The sequence below is a fragment of the Phyllobates terribilis genome, unplaced genomic scaffold (assembly GCF_046119375.1).
Source record: "Phyllobates terribilis strain yellow unplaced genomic scaffold, ASM4611937v1 Scaffold_35__1_contigs__length_13245226, whole genome shotgun sequence".
NCBI lineage: Eukaryota > Metazoa > Chordata > Amphibia > Anura > Dendrobatidae > Phyllobates > Phyllobates terribilis.
The window spans coordinates 7,836,831-7,858,564 of record NW_027362795.1 but is presented as its reverse complement, the minus strand read 5'-3'; the positions used below and the strand labels follow the sequence as shown (position 1 = coordinate 7,858,564).

The following is a 21,734-nucleotide window of genomic DNA, read 5'->3' as shown; positions in this document are numbered from 1 at the left end:
TGCATAAGGGGCATAATGGGGGCATTACACTGTGGGGGGGCATCATACATACTGCATAAGGGGCATAAAGGGGGCATTACACTGTGTGGGGGCATCATACATACTGCATAAGAGCATTACACTGTTTGGGGGCATCATATATACTGCATAAGGGGCATAATGGGGGCATTACACTGTGAGGGGCATCATACATCCTGCATAAGGGGCATAATAGGGACATTACACTGTGTGGGGGCATCATACATACTGCATAAGAGGCATAATTTCGGCATTACACTGTGGGGGCATCATATATATTACATAAGGGGCATCATACATACAGCATAAGGGGCATAATGGGGGCATCATACATAATGCATAAGAGGCATAATGGGGGCATTTCACTGTGTGGGGGCATCATACATCCTGCATAAGGGGCATAATGGGGGCATTACACTGTGTGGGGGCATCATAGATCCTGCATAAGGGGCATAATGGGGGTATTACACTGTGTGGGGGCATCATACATCCTGCATAAGGGGCATAATGGGGCATTACACTGTGTGGGGGCATCATACATACTGCATAAGGGGCATAATGGGGGCATTACACTGTGTGGGGGCATCATACATACTGCATAAGGGGCATAAAGGGGGCATTACACTGTGGGGGGCATCATACATCCTGCATAAGGGGCATAATGGGGGCATTACACTGTGTGGGGGCATCATACATACTGCATAAGGGGCATAATGGGGGCATTACACTGTGGGGGGCATCATACATCCTGCATAAGGGGCATAATGGGGGCATTACACTGTGGGGCAGTAAAGGGGTCCTGTACTATGAGAACAATACGTTTCCTCCCTTCCTGTCTCCATAGTTGGGTCGTATGTATCTATTATAGGAAACAGAACAAAAACCTTATGATTCTTATAAAGGGGCAACACAAGACCCCAAAAGAGTCTCGGTGCTGAAGGGGTTAATGCCCCCTGCGCCCAGTAATGGGGGTCTCCACATACCTCCACCTGCAGAGCCGCCACCACATATATGGCTGCTCTGTGCGCACAGGAGCTGTGATGAGGTCACAGGAGGGGAGGAGTCAGGGGTCACATGATCAGGGGCCTCAGTGGATGCAGGACTCTGCTGTGCTGGTTGTCATGGTGCTGGATGAGCTGAAGTTTATGTGTGGGGTCAGGAGGGGTTTACAGTGTGGATGTAGCAGAGCCGTGTGTGTACGAGGTGTACGGAGCAGAGCCGTGTGTGTACGAGGTGTACGGAGCGGAGCCGCGCGTGTACGAGGTGTACGGAGCAGAGCCGTGTGTGTACGAGGTGTACGGAGCGGAGCCGTGTGTGTACGAGGTGTACGGAGCGGAGCCGCGTGTGTACGAGGAGTACGGAGCAGAGCCGTGTGTGTACGAGGTGTACGGAGCGGAGCCGTGTGTACGAGGTGTACGGAGCGGAGCCGCGCGTGTACGAGGTGTATGGTGCAGAGCCGTGTGTGTACGAGGTGTACGGAGCGGAGCCGTGTGTACGAGGTGTACGGAGCGGAGCCACGTGTGTACGAGGTGTACGGAGCGGAGCCGGGTGTGTACGAGGCGCACGGAGCGGAGCCGCGTGTGTACGAGGTGTACGGAGCGGAGCCGCGCGTGTACGAGGTGTACGGAGCGGAGCCGGGTGTGTACGAGGCGCACGGAGCGGAGCCGCGCGTGTACGAGGTGTACGGAGCGGAGCCGCGCGTGTACGAGGTGTACGGAGCAGAGCCGCACGTGTACGGAGCAGAGCCGCGCGTGTACGAGGTGTACGGAGCGGAGCCGCGCGTGTACGAGGTGTACGGAGCAGAGCCGCACGTGTACGGAGCAGAGCCGCGCGTGTACGAGGTGTACGGAGCGGAGCCGTGCTTGTACGAGGTGTACTGAGCGGAGCCGTGCGTGTACGAGGTGTATGGAGCAGAGCCGCGCGTGTACGAGGTGTACGGAGTGGAGCCGCGCTTGTACGAGGTGTACTGAACGGAGCCGCGCGTGTACGAGGTGTACGGAGCGGAGCCGCGTGTGTACGAGGTGTATGGAGCGGAGCCGCGTGTGTACGAGGTGTACGGAGCGGAGCCGGGTGTGTACGAGGTGTACGGAGCGGAGCCGCGCGTGTACGAGGTGTATGGTGCAGAGCCGTGTGTGTACGAGGTGTACGGAGCGGAGCCGTGTGTACGAGGTGTACGGAGCGGAGCCACGTGTGTACGAGGTGTACGGAGCGGAGCCGGGTGTGTACGAGGCGCACGGAGCGGAGCCGCGTGTGTACGAGGTGTACGGAGCGGAGCCGCGCGTGTACGAGGTGTACGGAGCGGAGCCGCGTGTGTACGAGGTGTACGGAGCGGAGCCGGGTGTGTACGAGATGTACAGAGCGGAGCCGTTTATGTACGACGTGTACGGAGCGGAGCCGCGTGTATACGAGGTGTACGCAGCGGAGCCGTGTGTGTATGAGGGCTACCTCTTGAAGCTCATCAAGAGAATGCCAAGAGTGTACAAAGCAGTCATCAAAGCAAAAGGTGGCTACTTTGAAGAACCTAGAATATAAGACATATTTTCAGTTGTTTCACACTTTTTTGTTAAGTATATAATTCCACATGTGTTAATTCATAGTTTTGATGCCTTCAGTGTGAATGTACAATTTTCATAGTCAAGAAAATGCAGAAAAATCTTTAAATGAGAAGGTGTGTCCATACTTTTGGTCTGTACTGTATATCACTTATTTTTCATGTAGTTTTACATATACACGTATATCTGAACCCTCTTTAACAACACATTGATAGAAATAAAGGCAGAAGGGATTGTAGGTCTGATCAACAAGCTTAATCTGAATGGATACACAGCAGGACTGGTATCCCATGATATACAATGGATTAGCCTTGTATTTTATGGAGTAGGGTTATCTTGCAGACCTAAGTGGCGGGTAGGGAAAGGAATGAGGGACAGATAGACAAGATGATAAAAGAGGGGAGTTGTTAAAGAAATGGTTAATCTCTTGTGATAAAATGGAGACAATATTCAGTTCTTGTTTTTCTAGAATATTCTAAGAGAATGACGTTTCTACATACTAAAGAATTTGCCTGTAATTATCATCTGTTTCCAAGTCTGTCCAAGTGACAAGAAATCATTCCTTTTCTCAGAAATACCAATTCTAGGAAAATACTCCATAAATGTACTAACAATGGCATTTCCTGGATTCATCCCAAGAGCAAGTGGTTAGCCGAGGTTGACAGTTTCACACAGTTTTTGACTCTGACAAAGGATATCGCCCACACCGTCCATCATAGTAAACTGATAATGGTTTGACAAGTAATTATTTTGACCCAAATGTCTGCCAAGTACCATATGTTGTTTTGCGTAATCTTACCTCTTACAAAAATACAATAAAAAATTAGCATGTCTAGTAATAATCAGAGATTCTTTTGAGACAAACCTGTGAGTTCTGTCTTATTCGAACCTTCACAGCTGAGATCTCTAGCTATCCAGAATCTACCTGAGAGAAGTAAGATCCCAGTCTCTGACAGTGCAGAGTAAAAAAAAAGCATTTTTTTTCAGTTGCTAACGTGATTCACCACGCCATATCTCACCTTGTTATTTTTTACCGCTGAATTGCAGCTGTGTGCTGAGCTGGTGCAGAGTAAAAAAATAGATTTTTTTTATTGCTAATAGCGTGCCACTACCACACTATTTGAGCAACATGAGTTGGAAAAAGTGAGGTCATGGTGGAAGGGGGAATAGGCTTGGTGTTCAAGGTATAAGTGGGGTAGGTGGTAATGTTAGTGAAAGCACTAGTGAACCAACACCATCACGTCTTATCCAAACACAACTGACAACTTCTGTTACTGGACAGGCTACTCCACTCCCTTTCTTTGGCAGCCGAACAGTGGTATGCCTTGTTGATGAGGGCCAAAAAGAGCATGTGCTCCAGTCGATGGCAAGCGCTGCTATAAGTGGCCTCTCCTCTTCTTCCTCTACCTCAACATCACACACAGTACAGTCCACGGAGGTGGCACCCCAATTACCCTTGCTTCCCCCTGCATCACAACTCTCCAGCCACCCAGCTGACTGTAGGGAACCACAGATGGGTGAGTCTGCAGAGCTGTTCACATATGCTATGCCATGGGCATCAGAACTGTACTCCAAAGATTCACAGAGTCAAGAGGAGGAAATCATCAACACCGATGCCCAAATTTTTTTAGGTTGGACCCGGGGCAGGATGAAGTGGGGTCAACAAGCATTCTGACCCTCGTCCCTAGACGTTAACCCCTGGGGGGGGTGATCCTGTTGAGACTCAGATACCTGAGGCTCACGCGGACTGTACTGTGCTGTCCAGGGCAGGAAGAGGAAGAGGGTGACTCTCTGGGCGAGGAATGGGATAACACGGAGGATGATGATGAGGTCGTAGTTTCCACTTGGTGTGAACCCAGAGGTATACAGCTGAGTAGGTCATCTGAGGATTTGGAAGACAAGGAGGTTACGTTGCGTCCTACAGCGCAGACATGGAATGATGCAACCACGACGAGCACTGCATCCTTATGGGCCAACTCACGTTATCTGGCAACTTTGCAAAAAAAACTCAGTGGAGGGAAAAAGTGCAATAATTTGACTATTACATGCATGAACCTTCACATGCACAATCAACATGCATTACTCTGGCAATCTCACTGTGATAAAATGCAAACCAGCGGATCTCAACAACTATCAGCAACCCCATCAACCGCATTTGCTGCCTTCTTCCTTGTCCTCTGTTACCGTGCCAAGGATTGTCACGCAGGTCTCCGACCGCAGAACTTCCGGTTCTTTACCCCCTCCATTCAGGCTGAGTGAGAACCCGGCAGCAGTAACGGAAGCCTGCTGTTTTTGACTGATCTCAGAGAACGAGCACACCACAACTTTCTCAATCCACCATAACATCTCCACCTGCACCTCACTCACGGTCCAGTAGTTTGGTTCACCGTATTCCGCCCTCACTCAGCACTGCAGCCAGCTTTTGGTCCCGCAGTTGTGGTCACGCAAAAGATGGTTTCCTCCTACACATGACAAAGCTAAGAAGTTGAACTCCACCATCTCCAATCTGTTGGCCACGGAAATGCTACCTTTCCGCCTCGTAGATACAGATGGTTTCCGAAAGCTCATGGCTGTTGCAGTCCCAAAGAACAAGTTGCGCAGTCGCCATTACTTTTCTAAGAAAGCTGTGCCTGAGCTACACCAGCATGTCGCAGACAACATCACCCGTTCCTTGACTAAATCTATGTCTGACAGGGTGCATTTCACCACAGACACCTGGATGAGTAAGCATGGCCAGGGACGTTACATATTGCTGACTGGGCACTGGGTGTCTCTGGTGGCTGTGGGGGCAAGCAGTGAAGGGGCTACTTGGAATCCCCAAGGCTTGCATGACAAACCTGTGTATTTCACACTTCCTCCACTGCTTCTGCCTCCTCTAGGGCCTCCACCTGCGCACTTAACCTCTGCCTTAATGAGATACGCGTTTCAACTGTGCTGAGCGAATTACCACCAACTCCATAGTGTTCAGCCAGGGCTCATCGCAATTAGGCAGTGTTAAAATTATTATGCCTTAGAGATCGCAGTCACACAGCTGAAGAGTTGTGGACAGCTTTCCAGGCTGAGTTTGAGCAATGGCTGTCTCTGCTGAAGGCCGTGTGCGATAATGGTGCAAACCTGGTGGCGGCCATACGCCGAGGCATGCTCACATATATGCCTTACATCCTCAACCTGGTGGCACACAAATTTCTCAGGCAGTATATCGGCCTGGATGAGCTGCTGCAGAAAGCACGGAAGCTGTGCGCTCACTTCTGCTATTCGCACCTCTCAGGTCATTGACTTGCATCGATACAGAGGTCTTTGTCCATGCCAGTTAACAGGTTGATATGCGATATGCCGACACGGTGGAATTCCACTCTACACATGTTGCAGCGACTGTGGCAGAAGCAACGAGCCCTGACGCAGTATGACCTGGCAGTACGAACTGGGGCATATGACGTTTACGGAGTGGGCACAGATTAAGGATCTCTGCACCCTTCTGCACAGTTTCGAAATGGCTACTAAGATGGTTAGCTCTGACGATGCCATTATCAGCATCAATATTCCAGTCATCTACATGATGGAGCAGACTTTGAATAGCCTGGGAGGTGGTGGTCCCAGATGAAGAGGAGGATGAGGAAGGGATAAGAATGTCTCAAAGGTCCAGACTGTTGTTACACAGGCGTGTGCTGAGGGAGGTTGGATTACTGCAATTGAGGGGGGCTGGTGATACCCGACAAACTGTTTGTGAAGGTGCAAGAGCCGAGGAACAAATGGAGGAGGAAGAGGTGATGGGTTAGCAACAGTCAGGAAATTAAAAGGATAATCATCCCTTCTCTGTTGTTTGTGGTTGCCAGGAGGGGACGGAGGAAACAAGCATCAGTGTTACCCAGCCACCAACACAGCATTGGCTTGGACCTCATGGAAGCGCCCGACATATGAGTGCCTTCTTGCTGCACTATCTGCAACATGATCCTCGTATAGTTTGGATTCAAAATAGTGCTGACTATTGGGTTGCCACTCTGCCAGATCCACGGTATGAGAGTAAATTTTGCCACCCTGGAAAGGGACCCGCGAATGCTGGAGTATCGAAACAAGCTTTTACACAACCTTAAGAGAGGTTTTCCCCAAGACAGCAGTGATGCACGTCAATTCATCAATGCCAAAGCATTAGCAGCAGCCCAGTGTAAGTGGCAGAAGCAATTTCTGTGAGTCCGTTGACACATTTTTTACATCAGCTCGTGCACCAGCACAACAGAGTACAAGTCTAACACGTGATGAACAACTGCAGAGGATGGTGCATGCAAGAGTATATAGAGCTCCATATCAATACCATCAGGGAGGGTTTGGACCCTTTTACATCTTCAAAAATGGATGAGTGGCCTGAGCTCACCAATCACCACTTGGAGGTTTTATCATGTCCGGCAGCCAGCGTTCTCTCAGAACGTGTCTTTAGCACTGCTGGTGGTGTCCTGACGGATAAGAGCAACCGGCTGTCCCCTGAAAGTGTAGACAACCGAACTTTCATCAAGATGAACAAGTCATGGATCTCCAAGGACTTTTGCACACCAATCGCAGAATGTAGAGACTAGGTGATGTACTAGATTTTAGTATGCTGCATTGATCTCACTTAATTGCAATCTGTGAGATCTTTAGCATGGCTTCTGGGCCTGCTATTGCTGCAGATATTAATAATTAATAAGCATGAAGAGGGAGGGCGCACTCCGAGGGCGAGCTCGGGAATAAAGGCAGGAGGGATAAGAGGGAAAGCCCAATGGTATGTATCATGTAGCTTTGCCTACTGATCAGATGTTAATCACAATGTCATAGATCTCGTATCATATATTATTCTGCTCATGGACTTTTATGACATATTAATGTCAACAATGACATCATAGATTTTATATGTCCCTTAGATTGTCATATGCTGTGAGGTAAAATTATTTACATCTATTTGTCCTTTATTTCTATATTTAGCTGCCATCATTCTAGGTCTTATATATCCCTGGCGCAGGGATGCTTTGTATAACTAGTTTTAGATGTTTTTACTGTGTGTGTTACTCTTTGCGCTATATAATAAAATATACATTTACTTATGTTTGATAATTACATGGTAGGTGTGCACATCCTTGTGTGGTGCTGTTCTCTTACCTCGTTGCTGCAGATATTAACACTAATTTTTGGAAATGTGAACACTCCTGGTTGGGTCTACATCTGCTGGGTTGGCTGTAGTGGAAGAGGTGTCGGTCCCAATTATGCTATATCTACTCTAGCGAAATTGATGCCACTTTAGTGATGTCTGCCCCTAATTTGATCGGTTTTGGTAGCTTTTGGGCCCGTTTGAAGGTGTTGTGTATTCGTTTGGTATTACCTCCCATTGAATCCAATGGGGTTTGGAAATGTTTGATGAATGTTCAACTATTTAAATCGGCGTCTATTGCAAATTCTACGATCATAAACCGAACATTGAAATGTTCACTCATCTCTACTCATGATGATTTTAATTTTTTCCTCCTGTGAGGGGTCGTAGTACCTAGGATCATATAGGGATAATCAGGGTGAAACGACTGTAAGCAGGGGTACCACAACTTGTGCGCTTGATTTAGGGTGCCAACCTCTGTGGCAAGGAAGAGTAAATAATGAGGGATAACTAACAGGGAAAGAATTGAGGCTCCATTCCCCTCCCCCTAACTGCCTTTAACCCCTGATTTAATTTATATGGCCTAGGAATTATATACATTTTTTTTTTCATTTCTAAAGTGACAATGTGTAAAATTTGCCTGATTGGGAAAATGAGTAGTAGTTCCTTTTTAATGAGGTATAAATATAGTATCTACATTTTAATGGATGAGATTTTTCTTCATGAAACATATTTAAATACACACACAGCTCGGCTACATATGCACACTTACATACACACAGCTCTACTACATATGCATTACCCCATTTTGCAGTTCCATCCAGGTCGTGTGATTAATTACATGATCTGAAACGTCCTTGAGCTAGTCAGGTGGTAGGTCCTTCATCTGCTAACTCAGGACATGCAACCTCTGCGCAGGTCCTGGTACCTTTCTCTCCTGCTCTTCACCATTAGTTACATAAGTGTCGGTTCTGGAGGAGAGAGCAGTTCTCTCAGTGTTCAGGAAGGACACTGTCTCATTGTTCTCCTCTGTCACAGGAAGCTGCCTCCAGTCTATAAGATGCACTCACTTATTAGCAAGATCTTTTCTTGCTAAAATTGTCTTATAGTCCAAATCATACAGTAAGTTCTCAAGTAGTTTTCCTTTCTTATTTAATTATACAACTGTCTGTTATGTTTTTGTACAATTTGTCAATAACATACATAGTTTCTTTTCATCTGAGTTATTTTTCATGGTGAACAAAAAACGATTTTCCGGTAATTTATTTTTCACACTCTAGGTGTGATAATGGCTTCTCTCTGTGTGGGATTTTTGACTTTTAAAGGGGGTTGTCCAGTACTAGGACAATCCCTTCTCATTCCTCATGTTTGATCCTGTTAAAATAATAACAATTATACAAACCTCCCATGCCAGCGTAGTTCCAGCTGTGTCGGTACTTGCGTTCCCAGGCCTTATGTGAGGTTGTTATGTCAAGTGAGCCCTGCTGGTCTCACTGTCCCCACCTTTAGACAACTCAAACAATAAGAGGAAGTCAAAGAGCAGCCGCAGCCCTGGCTTCCTGATGATGTTCAACACTCCCGAAGACAGGGACATCAAAGCCGGGGCCGATTGGGCACAGGGCTCGTGTGATGTACAACCTCATATGAGCACCGTGAACTCAACACACTGCTGAAACGGCATTGGCATGGAAGTAGGAGTGAGTATGAATGTTTTTATTAAAACATTTTCAACATTCTGAACATGAAAAAGGCTTTTCCCCTCTGTGAGTTCTCTGATGTTTATTAAGAGTTGATTTCTGTGTAAAACATTTCCCACATTAAGAACATGAAAAGGGCTTGTCCCCTGTGTGGGTTCTCTGATGTTTGTTTAGACTTGATTTCACTGAAAAACATTTCCCACATTCTGAACATGAAAAAGGCTTCTCTCCTGTGTGAGTCCTCTGATGTTTAAGAAAATCTGATTTATGGCTAAAATATTTCCCACATTCTGAACATGAAAAAAGCCTCTCACCTGTGTGGATTCTCTGGTGCTCAACAAAATCTGATCTATAGCTAAAACAGTTTCCACATTCTGAACAGGAAAATGGTCTCTCCCCTGTGTGGGTTCTCTGATGTCTGATAAAACTTGATTTCTCTGCAAAACATTTTTCACATTGTGAACAGGAAAAAGGCTTCGCCCCTGTGTGAGTTCTCTGATGTTTGATAAGACTTGATTTCACTGCAAAACATTTCCCACATTCTGAACATGAAAAAGGCTTCTCTCCTGTGTGAGTCCTCTGATGCTTAAGAAAGTCTGATTTATGGATAAAACATTTCCCACATTCTGAACATGAAAAAGGCCTCTCACCTGTGTGGATTCTCTGGTGCTCAACAAAATCTGATCTATGGCTAAAACATTTCCCACATTCTGAACAAGAAAACGGTCTCTCCCCTGTGTGAGTTCTCTGATGTCTGATAAAATTTGATTTCTCTGTAAAACATTTTCCACATTCTGAACATAAAAAAGGCTTCTCCCCTGTGTGAGTTCGCTGGTGCTTAACCAAATGCGATTTCTGGTTAAAACATTTTCCACATTCTGAACATGGAAACGGTTTCTCCCCTGTGTGAGTTCTCTGGTGCTCAACAAGAACCGATTTACGGTTAAAGCATTTCCCACATTCTGAACAGGAAAACTGTTTCTCCCCTGTGTGGGTTCTATGGTGTCTGATAAACTTTGATTTTTCTGTAAAACATTTCCCACATTCTGAACATGAAAAGGGCTTCTTCTCAGTGTGAGTTCTCTGGTGACTAACAAGGTATGATTTCTGGTTAAAACATTTCTCGCACTTGAAACAAGAAAATCTATTCTCTGCTGTTTGAATTTTTTGATGTTTAAGAAAATACTTTTTGAGGGGAAAACTATGTGCAACTGGCTTCTTTGCTTTAGGAGCAGTTCTTTTTTTAATGCTCATTTTGTGATTTTGATCTTCCTTAGTAGCCGGTAATGAATCAGAAGACAGGACCTGTTTCAAAGGATCAGATGACAGATCTGTGCTGTGAAGGGATGATGGTATATCTGGAGTAATGGCCTTCACTTCAATTATATCCTGTGGAATCTCAAGATCATCTGATTTAAAAATTGAAGATGTCGGCCGTCCCTCTGATCTCCTGGTACAGTCATCTGCCAAGAATAAAACCAGTTATTATTTTTAAATAAAATATCTTTGAATTTATATATTTTTGTACATTTGTACTTAAAATGTCTGCAGAAATGGCCAGTTATGTAAGCTATTGAATTATTCACCAAGACAATGACAGTTAACAGTCTAATAGAAAACCTCATAGGATGAACCAGTAGAGTGTGGTGTTCAACTCTTTGTTTATTCTGCCTCCCAAATATGGAATAGAAACACCAAACAATGTTATGTAGGTGAAAATAATATCAATGAAAACTTCTACTCATCTCACAAAAAACAAGTCCCCATTAAGATCCATCATCTGTCAATGGAAAACAGAGTTTTCCTCATTATTAGTGGCTCCAAGGCTCTTGAGAATCAACATGGCTTCCATAAACCAATCCAGCAATATCCACTCTCCCAAAGTCATATCTCCCCTCGCTTCTGAGCCTTGTAGCGTGCCCAAACCACATTTAGCATCCATGTATTTGGAATTACGATGGTGAGAAGATCCCACTGAATTTACGGGGTGTGTCTCCTGGAGCACAATCTTGGCACTATGTGTTGGGTAATAAAACGGCAAATGTGTAATTTTCACTCTCAAACATCCAGTACGTGCTAATTTCAGGAAAGTGCCAGTGGAATCAAAATAGTCACTACTCCTATAGATTAATTCACTGAGGGTTATAATTTCCAAAATGGAGTCACTATTGGGATTTCTACTGCTCTGGTTTTTAGCAATTTTGTCATATTAGGGCTTCTGCAAATGGAGTGTCCCATCTCATCTGGGATCTGCTCCTGAGACGTCTGCTTCTCTCACCAGAAGCCGCATTATTTATTCTATCGGAGGCTCTGGTGATGGAGGAGACGTCAAAACCAAAAGCGTTGGGCATCACATGCTCTGTCCAGCCACTAAGATAAGGGTTGCTGGGACCAGTAGTATTGTCCAGTCCGGCAGAATGGGTGTATCCAGCTGGAGTAATCTGCTCCCTGCTTCATCCAACTGGAAAGCATCACACCCTACTGTGAGTATAGACAATAACACATCTACTGAAATTATCAAACTCAACAGTCTTCATCAGTAAAAAATGAGTAATTAGTGGTGAAACCTCTCTGGGGTAATTAGAGTATGGGGCTCGGTGGCTCTTGGAAATCGAAACTATCGTAAGGACCAATATTTTCTGTCAGATGAGTTTCAAGAAGAAATATTAAGCATTCAAAGAGAACTTTTTATAATACTGCAGACCAGAGGTGTCTTAAATTTAGATCTCGGGCATTGGGAAGTTATAGAATAAAAAAAATATGTTACATCCCAAACAACAACATATGTATGAGGGGAGAACTCCATTACTAAACCAGAGTTGCACTCATTTATGGTGGACCATTGAAGCTACTATGAGTCCTGACCAGAAGAGTAGAGAAAGTATTAGTGCCCCCATTTCAGGAGAGATTGTGCAGTAATCTGAATTCCTGAGGATTGAAAACATAATGGAATTTATGACGTGGAGTGAATCCATGAAACCAGGACTCGAGCCATGCCAACACATCTCCTGCAGGCGTGAATAAATGTATATTACAGCCATCAGCCACGCACAGCTTAGAGATATATCATGGCACAGGTGTAATGTTTTTTGTAGTTTATCGCTATCCTGTTTGAAGTTAGTTGGTTTTAAAAGAAATTGAAAAGTTTAGATAAAGGGAAACTCTGTTATCGTACAGAAATTCACACTCGGCTCTCACTGCACATTTAATGCTGTCGATCGAAAAAGTGAGGTTAGGCCAGAAAGACTGGACCTGGTCTTGTAGGGACCATATACAGTGGGGAAAAAAAAGTATTTAGTCAGCCACCAATTGTGCAAGTTCTCCCACTTAAAAAGATGAGAGAGGCCTGTAATTGACATCATAGATAGACCTCAACTATGAGAGACAAAATGAGAAAACAAATCCTGAAAACACATTGTCTGATTTGGAAAGAAATTTATTTCAAATTTGGGTGGAAAATAAGTATTTGGTCAATTACAAACAAGCAAATCTGAAAACACATTGTCTGATTTGGAAAGAAATTTATTTCAAATTTGGGTGGAAAATAAGTATTTGGTCAATTACAAACAAGCAAGATTTCTGGCTCTCACAGACCGGTAACTTCTTCCTTAAGAGCCTCCTCTGTCCTCCAATAATTACCTGTAGTATTGGCACCTGTTTGAACTTGTTATCAGTATAAAAGACACCTGTCTGCAACCTCAAACAGTCACACTCCAAACTCCACTATGGTGAAGACCAAAAAGCTGTCGAAGGACACCAGAAACAATATTGGAGCCCTGCACCAGGCTGGGAAGACTGAATCTGCAATAGACAAGCAGCTTGGTGTGAAGAAATCAACTGTGGGAGCAATATTTAGAAAATGGAAGACATACAAGACCACTGATAATCTCTCTCGATCTGGGGCTCCACACAAGATCTCACCCCGTGGGGTCAAAAAGATCTCAAGAACGGTGAGCAAAAATCCCAGAACCACACGGGGGGACCTAGTGAATGACCTGCAGAGAGCTGGGGCCAACGTTACACAGGCTACCATCAGTACCACACTATGCCACCAGGGACTCAGATCCTGCAGTGCTGGACGTGTCTCCCTGCTTAAGCCATTACATGTCCAGGCCCGTCTGACTTTCGCTAGAGAGCATTTGGATGATCCAGAAGAGTATTGGGAGAATGTCTTATGGTCAGATGAAACCAAAGTAGAACTCTTTGGTAGAAACACAACTTGTCGTGTTTGGAGGAGAAAGAATGCTGAGTTGCATCCAAAGAACACCATACCTACTATGAAGCATGTGGGTGGAAACATCATGCTTTGGGGCTGTTTCACTGCCAAAGGACCAGGCCCAGTGATCAGTGTACATGAAAGAATGAATGGGGCCATGTATCGTGAGATTTTGAGTGCAAACCTCCTTCCATCAGCAAGGGCATTGAAGATGAAACGTCGCTGGGTCTTTCAGCATGACAATGATCCCAAGCACACCGCCAGGGCAACGAAGGAGTAGCTTCGTAAGAAGCATTTCAAGGTCCTGGAGTGGCCTAGCCAGTCTCCAGATCTAAACCCCATTGAAAACCTTTGGAGGGAGTTGAAAGTCCGTGTTGCCCAGCGACAGCCCCAAAACATCACTGCTCTAGAGGAGATCTGCATGGAGGAATGGGCCAACATACCAGCAACAGTGTGTGCCAACCTTGTGAAGACTTACAGAAAAAGTTTGACCTCTGTCATTGCCAACAAAGGATATATAACAAAGTATTGAGATGAACTTTTGTAATTGACCAAATACTTATTTTCCACCAAAATATGAAAAAAAATTCTTTCCAAATCAGACAATGTGATTTTCAGGATTTGTATTCTCATTTTGTCTCTCATAGTTGAGGTCGACTTATGATGTCAATTACAGGCATCTCTCATCTTTTTAAGTGGGAGAATTTGCATAATTGGTGGCTGACTAAATACTTTTGCCCCACTTTAAGAACATTTAGCGTGGCGCCCTAATGCGCAATGGGGCCACAGATCCCAGAGGGGTGCATGGTACGGATTTCTCCACAAGAGGCCCTCACAGCATACATACACCTCCACCCTACCACCTCAGACGACCAGAGGGAGCCCGGATAGGGATATATATATACGGAGGGTGGAGTTAGGCAGGCAGTTCCTCTGGAGAGTTCAGCAAGTACAGGTCTGAATACAGAGTCGAGCTCAGTCTAGAGAACAGAGTTCCTGCTCAGAGTCAGAGAGGGACAGAGTTCTCAGTGCAAGTTCCTCTAGTGCAAAAGCCTAGAGAACAGCTCAGGTTAGTGAGCTTAGGGCATACCGATGCCATAAGAGCGGTGAAGAAGCAGTGTGCCTGCTGCTGTGTGTAGCCTAGTGAGGGCCCGAGTGTGGCCGAAGGCGAGTGGAGTGAGTAACATAGGGGGCAGAGGAGCTTAACCAGCTCACCCCGAAAGCATATACCGGACACCGGGTCTGAGCTTACAGGGATCTCTATGACCCAGTAGGAAACAACCGGAATCCCTGGTGAACTGCTGTCTTCTAATGCTCTGCTGACCCGTCTCTCTGGTACATGCTCTGCATAATTCCCCTGCTCCTATGTATGCTGTCTTCTAATGCTCTGCTGACCCGTCTCTCTGGTACATGCTCTGCATAATTCCCCTGCTCCTATGTATGCTGTCTTCTAATGCTCTGCTGACCCGTCTCTCTGGTACATGCTCTGCATAATTCCCCTGCTTCATCTGTCCCACTCCAATCAATATTCACATATGTTTGTTCTTTACCCACTATATACCTTATCTGATTTTTAGAGGTGCTAAACTGCAGAGACTTGCGTCCTGGCTCTGTCTTTGATCACCCAGCCATTTCCTGCTGAAATGACCAGCTGTTAATTTATCCACAAGCCGTTCCCACAATGCCCTACACCTGATATAGTTTAATGTGGCCTATATATTTAGACTCTCTGTAAGGGGTGCACGCGTGCTGGGGTGTGCACGCGTCTTCTTGTGCAAAGTGGCTTCGGAGAGAAGTGGCAGTTATTTCAGAGGCAGTTAGTCAGGGCAAGAGTCAGGTAACAAACACTTTGACCACTTACTCTCCTTAAACTATGTTTCTGTTAGCTCTCACTTTTTCCTCTATAGTCCTCCACTTTCTAATAACCCCTCAAATCCCTACACCATGTAAGAAACTCATCATCTCTCCCTCTATCCTCCCCATTCATCTCACCTCCTCCTCCAAATTATTCCTCAACATTCAATCCTGGATCTCCAAACACAGACAGCCACCTCATGCTCTCTCTTGCTCCCACCTGCTAACACTTTCTCTGCTCCTCCTCACTGCTGGAGATATCTCTCCAAATCCTGGTCCTCCTCGCCATATCCCCACAGTCACTTCTACCTCCTATCCACGACCTTCCTCAAACTGTCGCAACCCTTCTAACCTCATACCCATCCAACTAATACCCACCTCCTCAGCTATACTAACAGGAGCTCTATGGAACACTCGCTCTGTCTGCAACAAACTTTCCTTCATCCACGATCTTTTCATTACAAACAAACTCTCCTTCCTCGCCATCACCGAAACCTGGCTCACCCCCTCTGACACAGCCTCCCCAGCTGCCCTTTCATATGGCGGATTCCACCTTTCCCACACCCCCCGCCCCAATTGCAAACATGGTGGAGGCGTAGGTTTCACCCTATCAGAACTCTGCGCTTTCACCAAAATCCCACTGCCACCCTCTGTTACACTCCCCTCTTTTGAGGTGCACTGTGTGCGCATCTATTCCCCCTCCAACCTCCAACTGGCCGTCGTTTACCGACCCCCAGGGCAAGCCACCACCTTCTTAGACCATTTCACTACCTGGCTGCTTCACTTCCTTTCCACTGACATCCCCACTATCATAATGGGTGACTTCAACATCCCCATTGACACTCCCCACTCGTCTGTCTCTAAGCTCCTATCCCTCACTTCCTCCTTTGGACTCACTCAATGGTCTTCCACACCCACCCACAAAGATGGCCACACACTGGACCTCATCTTCACCCGCCTCTGTTCCCTATCTAACCTCTCTAACTCACCACTCCCTCTCTCTGACCATAACCTCCTCACATTCTCTACCCTCTCCTCTCCGGGTGCACAATCCCCACTCCACAAACTCACACACCCTCGCAGAAATCTCAAACACCTTGACCTACACTCTCTCTCTGAATCCCTCCTTCCTCTCACAGACATAAATTCCTTGCACGATGCAGACGTTGCTGCTGCTTCATATAACACCACAATAGCTGCAGCTCTAGACTCGATCGCCCCTCTCACACACACCACACCTCGCACATTCAACAGGCAACCCTGGCACACTAAACTTACCAAAGAACTGCGCCGGGCCTCCAGGGTTGCGGAGCGGAGATGGAAAAGGTCTCACTCCATCGAGCACTTCATCGCATTCAAGCAATCCCTCACTAATTTCAAGTCCGCACTCACTACAGCAAAACAAACCTACTTCTCATCTCTCATATCCTCCCTATCTCACAACCCTAAACAGCTATTTAACACTTTCAACTCTCTCCTTCGTCCCCCAGCACCTCCTCCCTCTTCTCTCATCTCAGCCGACGACTTTGCCTCATTCTTCAAACAGAAGATTGACACCATCAGACAAAACTTTGGCCTAAAGTCCACACAACCCCTCCTCATATGTACTCAACCCTCCTCCTCCAAACCCCACTTCTCCACCATTACAGAAGGTCAAGTCTCCTCTTTACTCTCCAAATCACACCTCACCACCTGCGAACTTGACCCAATCCCATCCCACCTCATCACTAACCTCACCTCAGTCTTCATCTCAACCCTAACCCACCTCTTCAATCTATCACTAACAACCGGAGTCTTCCCCTCATGTTTCAAACATGCCGTAATCACACCCATCCTCAAAAAGCCCTCCCTTGACCCTTCCTCTCTGACCAGCTACCGCCCCATATCACTCCTCCCCTTTGCCTCAAAACTTCTAGAACAACATGTCCACCTTGAACTGTCCTCCTACCTCTCCTCCTCCTCCCTCTTCGACCGCCTACAATCTGGCTTCCGACCGCATCACTCGACTGAAACTGCCCTGACCAAAGTCACCAACGACCTACTAAATGCCAAATCCAAGCGACACTACTCCATCCTCCTCCTTCTGGACCTGTCATCTGCCTTTGACACAGTGGACCATTCCCTCTTACTCCAGATTCTCTCATCTCTTGGCATCACGGACTTGGCTCTATCTTGGATCTCCTCATACTTAACAGACAGGACATTCAGCATCTCCCACTCACGCACCACCTCCTCATCTCGCCCCCTATCTGTCGGTGTCCCCCAAGGTTCAGTTCTAGGACCTCTGCTCTTCTCCATCTACACCTTCGGCCTGGGACAGCTCATAGAGTCTCACGGCTTTCAGTATCACCTCTATGCTGACGACACACAGATCTACCTCTCTGGACCCGATATCTCCTCCCTACTAACCAGAATCCCACAATGTCTGTCCGCCATCTCATCCTTCTTCTCCAACAGGTTTCTAAAACTCAACATGGATAAAACAGAGTTCATCATCTTTCCACCCTCTCATTCACATCCCCCATCCGACCTATCCATCAACGTCAATGGCTGTTCACTCTCCCCAGTCCCACAAGCTCGCTGCCTTGGGGTAACCCTGGACTCTGATCTCTCCTTCAAGCCACATATTCAAGCCCTTTCCACCTCCTGCCGACTCCAACTCAAAAACATCTCCCGGATCCGTGCATTCCTCAGCAAAGACTCTGCAAAAACACTAGTGCATGCCCTCATCATATCCCGCCTCGACTACTGCAACCTCCTGCTCCGTGGCCTCCCTTCCAACACTCTTGCACCTCTCCAATCTATCCTAAACTCTGCTGCTCGACTAATCCACCTGTCCCCCCGCTATTCCCCGGCCTCTCCTCTCTGTCAATCCCTTCACTGGCTCCCTATTGCCCAGAGAATTCAGTTCAAAACTCTAACCATGGCATACAAAGCCATCCACAACCTGTCTCCCCCATACATCTGTGACCTAGTCTCCCGGTACTTACCTGCACGCAACCTCCGATCCTCACAAGATCTCCTGCTCTACTCCCCTCTTATCTCCTCCTCCCACAATCGTATACAAGATTTCTCCCGTGCTTCCCCCCTACTCTGGAACTCTCTACCCCAACATATCAGACTCTTCCTGAAGACCCACCTCTTCCGACAAGCCTACAACCTGCAGTAAACACCACTGCACGACCAGCTCTACCCTCACCTACTGTATCCTCACCCATCCCTTGTAGACTGTGAGCCCTCGCGGGCAGGGTCCTCGCTCCTCCTGTACCAGTCGCTGACTCGTTTTGTTAAGATTATGTAAATGCTTTTGTTATGTATATCCCTATCACATGTAAAGCGCCATGGAATAAATGGCGCTATAATAATAAATAATAATAATAATAACTACAGGTCCCAGGTTCACCAGAAGCTGATACGTACCAGAGCCAGGATTCACGGAGGCCCTGCAAGCAGGGAGAGTGATCTCCAACAGAAGGCCCTACCACAAGGTCAGCAGGTGCAAGACAGAGACTAAGTTAGGCCTAGCTCCAAGCAGGTCAGAGACTTACCAAGAAAAGGCAAGGAACAGGGAGAGTCCTGATATGCACCCTTCACCCTAAAGCGCCCCGGATCGTGCCTTAAACACCACCAGTAAAGGTACTGAAGTGACTATCGTGTGTGTCCCTATTCTTGCTCTGACCCGGCTGGGTCCCCTCTGTCCTGCATCCCTACATCTACGCTGCCCTGAGGCCCAGCTCCACCTGTGGGGTGCTACACCATCTAAGCTGCCTAAACACCGGCCTCAGAGGACTGCTGCAGCGCTGGTGATCCTCACCAGATACCACAGGTGGCGTCACGAACATTTAAACCCCAAACTTAAATTACCATTTTTAAGAGATACCCCAGGGTACGGACCCGGGCGCCGACTACCGCGACACCAACCAAGATCAGGCATCAAGGCCCGGGTGCCGAGTACGTCCCCATCCCCTGGGCTCGTCATTAGCAGTTCAGAAGAGAGAGAAGGTAGATTCATCCAATAAGATATCAGGATTCTAGGAAGCCAACAGCATCATTACCCTCCGCTTTCTCTAGGAGGCCCATCATAATATTTTTCTTCAAGTGATTTTTGTAACTTGTCAGTATATTCTACGTGCGCCGTCATTTGGCTTTGAAGTTTACAGATCTGGGCAGGTAAGGGTCAGCGTCTACTAATCCCAGTGGGTAGGTGGATCCTCCAGGTTGTAAGATCTATAGAAAAGGGCTTTCAATTCCCAAAGTCATTTGAACAGTTTTGAGTGGAGATGAATGTTGTGGTCTAGTGCCAAAACGGTGATCTCACGATTGTGATACGGCCAGACTACACCTCCTATAAAGCAGCCACAGCCGGTGACTGAGAAGAATCTGTGACTTCTCTGCATTTAGTGGTTACTACTCACCTGGGCAGTTATCTGTAGAATTCTCCTCTTTACACCGCTCATCACCCCTCACATATGTCTCTGTAGTATTAATAAGGGTCAGATCTTCACCCTGAAACAAATATTGTAAAAGTCACAGACAGATGAGAAGTCACATCTATGATCAGCTCTAATCCTGCCATCTCCACCATTCTCATTACACAAGTATAAAACATATAATACTGGTGGATAAAACATATACGTCTACCTGATGATCCTGAGGAACATTGGGATCTTCTTGTTTACAGTCCTGTGGAGGAAGAAGACGGGGACATCTCTCTGGTGTTGTCCTCTTACTGGATAGATCTGGAGGAAACACATACAGGGACTGAATTCATTCTTTACATACAGATAATTATAGGCCGTGTATATTAAGTCATGTCTACTACCTGGTGATATGAGGGGCTGGGGAACCTCCACCATGATGTTCTTGTACAGATGTTTGTGTCCTTCTAAATACTCCCACTCCTCCATAGAGAAATAGACGGTGACATCCTGACATCTTATAGGAACCTGAGACATACAATGATACAGTCATCCTCCCGATCCCTTCATAGCGTTACTGTATAATGTCCCAGCATTCCCAGCAATGTCACCTCTCCAGTCAGCAGCTCAATCATCTTGTAGGCGAGTTCTATGATCTTCTGGTCATTGATGTCCTCATGTATCAGGGGGTGAGGTGGAGGCCCTGTGATTGCGCTCAGGGGTCTTCCCCATCCCTCAGACACAGGGTCCTGACAGCGCTCACTAGAGGTCTTCTTCACTACTGTGTAATCCTAGTTATGGAAAGCCACATTAAAAAATCTCACTACAGACATTTCCAGAGTCCTCACCTCTCCAGTTCTGTCCATCTGTTATTCCCATAGATAAGAATGATGTAATGTGATGTCATCAGAATCTCTCACCTCTCCAGTAAGCTGGAAGAGGATCTCTAGGGTGAGGTGTAATATCCTCTCTGCCATCTTGTCTCTGTCCATATCCATCTTTGATGGGTAATTCAGGAAAATTCTCTTAATATAGAAGATCTCCACTGCAAAGATCCGATATTGTAGGGACCTGAATAGGAAGAAGATGAGTACATGTAACATCATAAAAAACATGGGTAATAATACAATTACAGGAAACAATAAGGGAAAACATATCAGGAAATAGCCAGTGATTGGGAGCATGGAGAAAATGTCTTAGTCAGCAATTCAACTTATGTTCCAGTCCATACAAGACTAGAGAATACAACATCTACACGTTCTAAGTTACTCACTGCTACGGCAACCTAATGAGATGTAGGAATCACAAGTTCGTTGGAACTGACCAGGAAATACAGAGACTGGCAGGGGACCTAAGCAGCAATGATATTTTTATTATTTTACAACATTCTGTTTTTTTCATTGACATCTACTAATAAAACTTATATATTTTAAGCCAAAGATAACAAGCAGTCTCTTCCTCGGAGTCTGCACCTGATTATGTTTCTCATAGACTTATCTTCCATAACGCTAATTCTTGTGTTATTTACTGACACTGCAATTGGCATTAGCAATACTGCAGGAGATATTCATTACATGTGACATGAGAAAAAACTACTTCATGATCAGGATGACATCTTCATCTTCTACTACGGTTGTACAAACATATTTGGCCAGAGTCTGTTGCTAACTACATTACCTCTGGCCGTCTACATGAATGTTTCCCGTCTTCCCCGGACTGTAATCTTCAATCACGTTGGATCTCATGTCTGATTCACACACAGAAGTTTGAGGCATTTATAAAAGCTTGTTTGTAAGAACACAAAGACAGGAGGTATTTGATGGCAATGTCTCCATGTAAAGTGTTTTTTTCCTCTGGATATGA

General features: G+C 46.1%; 1 protein-coding gene and 1 pseudogene across 1 annotated transcript in view; one reads left to right on the top strand and one right to left on the bottom strand.

Moving 5' to 3' along the window:
• LOC141182703 (uncharacterized) overlaps window positions 1-20,518 on the bottom strand; it is a 111,268-nt pseudogene extending 90,750 nt beyond the window's left edge.
• The window catches only part of LOC141182624 (uncharacterized), a 207,475-nt gene that overhangs the window by 153,070 nt on the left and 32,671 nt on the right, over window positions 1-21,734 (top strand). The gene's annotated exons all lie outside the window — the stretch shown is intronic.